The following is a 7520-nucleotide window of genomic DNA, read 5'->3' on the forward strand; positions in this document are numbered from 1 at the left end:
TAAAAAGCACTAAGGGTTCATCTAAAAAGTATGACCCTTTTCTACCCATGATGGCTACATAGTTTATGGGGGCTGTGGGTTCTCTAAACACTCTCCCATATCGGTGCTCAATACTAATCCCAAAATATGATACTAGCTCTTTATGTTTTAAAAACATTCTTCTTTCTGTGATTTTTAGATTAGTGCTAAAAAACTTAGCTCAAAGACTATCTTGGAAATCTCAGTTTCCTCTCTTGCTTCATTTAGAAAACGATTACTCTTTTCTGAAATTAGCCCGAAGGCTCTTTGAAAGTCTCAGTTTCCGTTTTTATTTAAATGTGAAAAACATTTTAAATCTCTTTGGAATACTTAGTCCCTATATGTTTCTTTGTAAGAAAAGAACTTCAACTTTACTCTTTACTGAACTCAAAACTTAAGTACTTAAAACAAAGTTAAAGCATTTGTGAAAGACTTTTTGAAAACTTTAAGAACTTATCTTAACTTGACTCTTGACTTCTCTTGACTTTGATCTTAACTGATCTTGACTTGACTCTTAACTGATTCTTGAATTAAATTATGGATTCAAGGATTAAGATTTGTGATTGGAAAGATCTCATGATGTTTAAGAATGACTTTGAATAGCTAAAACCTGAGAAAAGTTACGAAATCACCGTCTTGGAACAAGTCCGCGACGCGGAGACGTTTCTGAATTAATGCTTGTGAAATTAATTTTTGAGACAGAGGAGTCCGCGACCTAACCGCGATGCGGACCTGCGTGCCAGAACCTGCTTGACTTTTCCTTCTTCGTTTTCCAGCCCCAAATCGCCTAAACTCGATTATAGAACTCAAATTCTTTTTAGATCCCGATACCCATCATATGTATTCAAGAACCTAACTCAATACAACCCTAAAACTCAACGTAAAGATCTCAAAAACTCCTCAATTCAAGAACAACATTCAAATTCAAGAATACATGTCAAGAACATCAACTTTCAAACTCTTTTAAGACGAATTTCGCTGAACTAAACATGTTTGACGCGTGGGTGAATGAACCCAACGCTATGAGAAACTCATATACCTCTTAGGGATCAATCCCATGGCGAAAATCCGTTACAACACGCAAGAATCTCGACGAACGCTTGATCCTCTCCTCTTTTCTCTTTTTAAACTCTCAACTAAAACCCTAGGCGTATTTTAGGATTATAAAACTGAACCTAATAGGATTAGACCCTTAAAACCTCATCATATGTATTCAAGAACCTAACTCAATACAACCCTAAAACTCAACGTAAAGATCTCAAAAACTCCTCAATTCATCCTAATTCAAGAATAACATTCAAAATCAAGAATACATGTCAAGAACATCAACTTTCAAACTCTTTTAGGACGAATTTCGCTGAACTAAACATGTTTGGCGCGTGGGTGAATGAACCCAACGCTATGAGAGACTCATATACCTCTTAGGGATCAATCCCATGGCAAAAATCCGCTACAACACGCAAGAATCTCGATGAACGCTAGATCCTCTCCTCTTTTCTCTTCTTAAACTCTCAACTAAAACCCTAGGCGTATTTTAGGATTATAAAACTGAACCTAATAGGATTAGAACCTTAAAACCTTACTAAAAATGAATTAAATCTGATTTGATAAGGAAAAGACCAAAATACCGCTTACTATTTTCGGCTAAACTTTCCTTAATTGGACAACCTAACTTCAAAAGGCCATATCTCACTCATATGAACTCGAAACTGAGCAAACTCGGTGGCATTGGAAAGATAATTCAAAGGTATTTTGTACGGTATCTTGTAGCACATCTAACTCATCCTGTGCTAGGAGTTATGATCATTTCAAGTTGACCCAAACTCATAACTTAAGCATAACTTGCAAAAGTTCAGATTTTGCTATTTCCAATTTGATTCTTTTTGGAACTCAAGGTGCTACGCCTAGTGACCTTAACACTCAAGAAATTGTAAATTCCTTGCAAAAAATTTCACTCACTACAAATAAGGGTTCGAGTCTTAGTTCAAAAAATTTATGGGGTGTTACAAATATTGACATAAAAATAGACGAGAACAATTTGAATCCTAATTGATGTAATTTGTCAAGTTTTACATTGAAACTTGAAATAATCATTCGTTAGTAGAGTAGTAAGTGTTCTTTTCTAATTAGAAGTTTCAGATTCGAGTTTTAAATATAAAATTGTTTTAATTTGTAAGAGAGTGACATACAATTGTAAGACTTTTTAATGCGAAATATAATTTAATCAAATCTAATATAAATAACAAACCAAAAAAGCTTGTGTAATCAAACAAACAAATTAAGGGCCCATTTGGTCATGTGATATGAAATCATGAGATGAAATTGAAGTTGAAGTTTTGTTTGGACATGCGATTTGAACTTTTTATGTTGTGTGTTAACTCATGAACATAAAAATTCCATAAGTTGTAAAACTATTAAAACTGTCTCAATTTCTTATACAATATTACCGAATAAGCACAAGTTTATAAAATCGAATAATACACCATCACAAAGATATTCTTAAAAAATACAATATTTATTGATCAAGCTTTAATTCACTAAAAAAATAATTAAACATAAGTTGTATGGTGTACTAGTCTTTAATATAATCGTCCCACACAATTTGGATAATCTTCTCACGTTGAACTTGCATTTCTCGCTCACATGACTGAGAAGACGAACCGACATTGTTACTTAGATCCATTTGTTGGTCAATTTGGTTGGTAAATATATTTGAAAAAATAATGAATTTGGTGAATATAAATGGTAAAGTAGAAATTGATTTGAAGTAATAATAAATTATATGTTAGTGAGAATAATCATTATATGAGATATAAATGGTTTTAGAAGTAACAATATGAATTATAAATTTTATTTATGTATGAAATAAATGGTTAGTAGATATATATGTGGGGTTGTATTAACAAAATATAAACTTGTGGGTCAGTTCTTGTATTTGAAAAATCACAAATCGTGATTTGAAATTTTCAAATCATGATTTTTAGAAAATTTGAGATTTCATCTCATGATATGAAATTATGAGATTAAATTAGCATGAAATTGCATATCCAAACGTTGATTTCATCTATGATTTCATATCGCAATTTCGTATCGTATGTCCAAATGCCTACTAAGTATTAGACACAGTCCTTTTTTTCGCTTAGGGTAACCATATACTATAGTTAGACTTTATTTTCCACATAAATTGTATTAAATAGAAGTGGACATACCAAGTGACGCTTAATTAGGATGCTTGCACTATGGCATGTAAAATCACTTTTGAAAAATTGTGTTCTTATGACTTTTATATAATCAAAAACTTAGGAAGTTATCATATACTTATACTGTATGTGAAGGTGAGAAACATATTCTCAACGTTTTAGGTATTATTTCTTATTTAAAAATAAAAAAATTACGTATATTACATCTTAAAGTTACATCCCAAAAAAAATATTCACACACTTTAACTTTAGATGCATCTATTATCCCTTATTTTTGTTCATAGTTGAGTTAGTACCCCTAATTCATGGTAATGATAAATAAAGTGTAACTAATTTTTATTAAAGCGATTGAAAAGTAAAAGAAAAATACATAAAATGATATTAATTGTACATGTGTCACTATTTTATTGAATATTATAAATTAATTATATTGTTACTATATTTTTCTTTTCTCTGAATACTATATATATGTTGCTTTTTAAGGTTGGTGATTCAAACCTGAGCTTCAACATATATTTTTGATAAATATTTGAGAGAGCCTCTATTATTTAATTTTTTTTAGTTAAGTAGACTTGAACTCTAAATCTGTTCTAGTTAAGAGTTAAGACCCAACAAAACAAATTTATTAGGCCTTTATTGTTGAATATTATTGGTTTGGAGACGACGGGCACAATCGATTTCTCACAACTTGAATTTTATTATATCAAAGTAAGGACCCGCTTCGGTCTTACAATCTTGATCACACTTGTTGCTTGCTTCAACAACACTCTTGACTTAGCACTCACTCTTGTTTTCTCTCTTACTTTCTTTCTTGCTTTCTTACTTTGTTTCTTGCTTTCTTTCTTAGTTGCTTAGTTGCATACAACTCAAATGGACCACCTCTATTTATAGGAGGTGATGGAAGAATCTAGAGAGATACATACTATTCTATTCTAGAATATTTCTAACTATCTTTTTCTAGAACTATTCTTTCTAGAACATTTCTAGACTATTCTTTCTAGAATACTCATTCTAGAGATCTTCCTTCAATTCTTTACACCTCTGGAATATTCTAGATTTTTCTTGATTTATCTTAAGTAAAGAATTAAGTTGGTGATGAATTCTTAACATTTATATTGTCTTATAAAATGATAATGAAAATTAGAAAGAGAATGACTGCAAATGTAATTTTTTAACATCTTTTGAACTACAAAACAAAATTGTATAAATAAATTATTATTTTTATTAAATAAAATAAGAAGCTATTAGCTGTGGATTGTTTTTATCACCAACTTTTCCGAGTGTTAAAAGTGTTTAAACCTATTTTAAAAATTTAGAAAAAGTTCAAAAATATTCTCCTAATCTTCACCAACTCAAGCAATTATTATCTTTTTGTGCAAATTGTCTAATGTCTATGCGCACCAATTGTAAAATCTGTCCGCTTCTAATTAATTAAAAGACATCATAATGTATAAAAAATTAAATAGACACTCAAATTTGACTTTAATTGATAAGTAAATAATTATTATTTAAAATAAAATAAAATGAAATCTCTTGATATCTTATAATTTGACTAGAAGAAAATGACTTTTTCAAATATCTTATTTGTAAAAATGAAGTTGTCTCTTATGTGTAATAATAAACATCTCTTCCAAAAAGTATACTCCCTCCATCCCATTTTATGTGACACTTTTCAAATTTCGAGATTCAAACAAGTCTATCTTTGATCATAAGTTTTTTATAGATCTTTTAAACATTTTGTATTATCAATTATTGAGACTTATAATACTTTTTATGTAGTTTACAAATATATAAATTTCATTTAAAAAAATTGAAGATTTCATGCGCAAATTTCAGGTCAAACTTAAACTGTTTGACTCTCGAAAAATGAAAAATGCCACATTATTGAGACAAAGGGAGTATAATTTTTTTTAAAAAGTTTGTATACGATTAGAAAATTATTTTCTTCTTCAACTTTAAATATGAATATTTAAACACCTTAACTCGTCTATATCGTACTTGTGCGAGGAATTCCTCAAAATGGTTTGTCATTGTCCTAAAGAACAATGATTTATTTCAGCTGGGAATTCTTCGTCTCTTTTTATTTTATAAAGACTAAGAAAAAGGGGAAGGCCGTGGGAAGAAATGATAAAAAGATATTAGAATAAATTTGGAAAAGATGATGAAGACGAGTTCATTTTGGTTAAGGTACTAGGAAATAATCTTTTCTTCCTTTAGCTATTAAGATATTTCATTCGTTAAGTTTAAAAAGTCCAAAAAACTCTTACGAGCCACAAAACTTGAAGTTGTACCTTTCTAGAATTGCCAACAATATGGATGGACTTTTTTCAAAAAAGAAAATTTAGACCGTTTATTAATTATTGAGTAAATTTTAGAAATAAAAATGATATTAGCGCTCTATAGTTATAGTTTTGTTATTTGCGCTCTATAGCAAAATTATGTTTACTATGAAGCATCTGATTTGTATAAATCGGGAACTAATTCATCCGCGTCTATGAAAATTGCGTTTGTATATGTATATGTTCTCTGTGTTAGGCTAGAGTGGCGAGCGAGATTGGGGGAGAGAGGAGAGAGGGAGCGAGAGAGGGCAGGGAGTGGAGAGAGGTGAATTGTATATGTATATCGGTTAGATAATTGTATATATGTAACTACTATGTATATGTATCAATGATTGTGTTTGTATATCTATATAAAATTTTAATTTGTATGCAATTGAATCGAGTTAAAACATTTGTATTTGTACATCAAATCTCTCGCTTTATACAAACACAAATTATACATTATATTTGTATAATTTGTGTTTGTATTAAGCGAGAGAGAGAAAGACAAAAGAGAACTGAGCATGAGAAGATTTGTATTTGTATAATTGTAAGTGTATAGGACATAGATATATGTATTTGTATTTATTTATACAACCTCTCTCGCTTTATACAAACACAAATTATACATTTGTGTTTGTATAAAGTGAGAGAGACTGAAAAAAAGGAGAGCGGCGAGCGATATTCCAGAGAGAGGGCAGAGAGACGAATGACAAGAAGTTTGCTAGTTGCGAATTGAAATTACATAAAATTGTAACTATAACATTTATTTTGAATTAATAATTTGCTATAGTACACAATTTTTTCTTAATTATTTGATGCCCTATTTTTTGTCCCAAGTCATAACCATAGACAGTTCTAGATTGTACAAGTTTTTTGATTGATAATATAAATATGGACAAAAAAAATTTCTAGTCTTATTTGTCCCATTACCTCTTCATTAATTCAAAGTGCATGTGTTTATCAATTTTGCAATTTTTTTCAGTTTGTGATAGCCACGTGCTGCTTTTATTGGTGAATGTATCTTCCCTTGCATTCAAATATTTAATATTAAGCGTTCCGCATATTTTATTTATTTATTTAGAATTTGTGAAATAAAAATTGAATATCGAGTTATGTTTGATAGAAAAAAGGCAAAAGTATTCATTACCCCCCTGAACTTGAAGCTTTTTATACGATGTACACCTAAACTAAATTCCGTTTTAATTACCCCCTTGAACTTGTTTATTCCTCCGTCGCGTACACCTTTATTGTCCGATCACTCCAATCGTGTCTACACGCGCATGACACCTAGATAAATATTAGCCACCTGGATAAATATTAGCCACCTTGATAAATTTTAGCCACCTAGATAATTAAATGTCAAACTTTGTCACCTAGATTAAAACTTCCGGACTAATCTCTAAACCTCTCACTAAGCTCAACTTTTGGTTAAGAAGTGTAATCGACGGACGAACTTTGGCTCTCTAAGAAGTGTAATCGACGGAGTAAAGGATAGATTTCGCAGATCTCTTTCTGGATTTTGGGTTAGTTGCAGTTCTTAGACGTGAAGGCTTGCTCGATTTCGTGAAGTGTTTGGTCGATTGATCGATTTTCTTTCGATCTTGTCTGAAATTGTTACCAAGTAAGTGATTATCCACTCTTATGATGTGTTATTGTTTGTTTCATTTATATTTTGCCTTATTTTTCGTTTAAGATTTTGCCGTAATTTGACTAGGGTTTCGCCATAGTTTCCGATTAAGTTTCCGATTAGGGATTTTATAGTTTTCAACTAGAATTTTCACTTAATGAATGTATAATTATGAAGTCGTTCAGCTTATGCATGCATGAGTATTAGGGTTTCTGGTAATTAGTTCAAAAAATTAGGGCTTTTTAGTAAAATTAAGATTCTATGGTTTTTATTTCAATATTCTATTTTGGTATTGTTAAATGGTGGGGTATTTTGTAATGCGATTATGGATCTTTGTATGATGTTGAGTGGTAA

The sequence above is a fragment of the Solanum tuberosum genome, unplaced genomic scaffold (assembly GCF_000226075.1).
Source record: "Solanum tuberosum cultivar DM 1-3 516 R44 unplaced genomic scaffold, SolTub_3.0 scf00204, whole genome shotgun sequence".
Taxonomy (NCBI): Eukaryota; Viridiplantae; Streptophyta; class Magnoliopsida; order Solanales; family Solanaceae; genus Solanum; species Solanum tuberosum.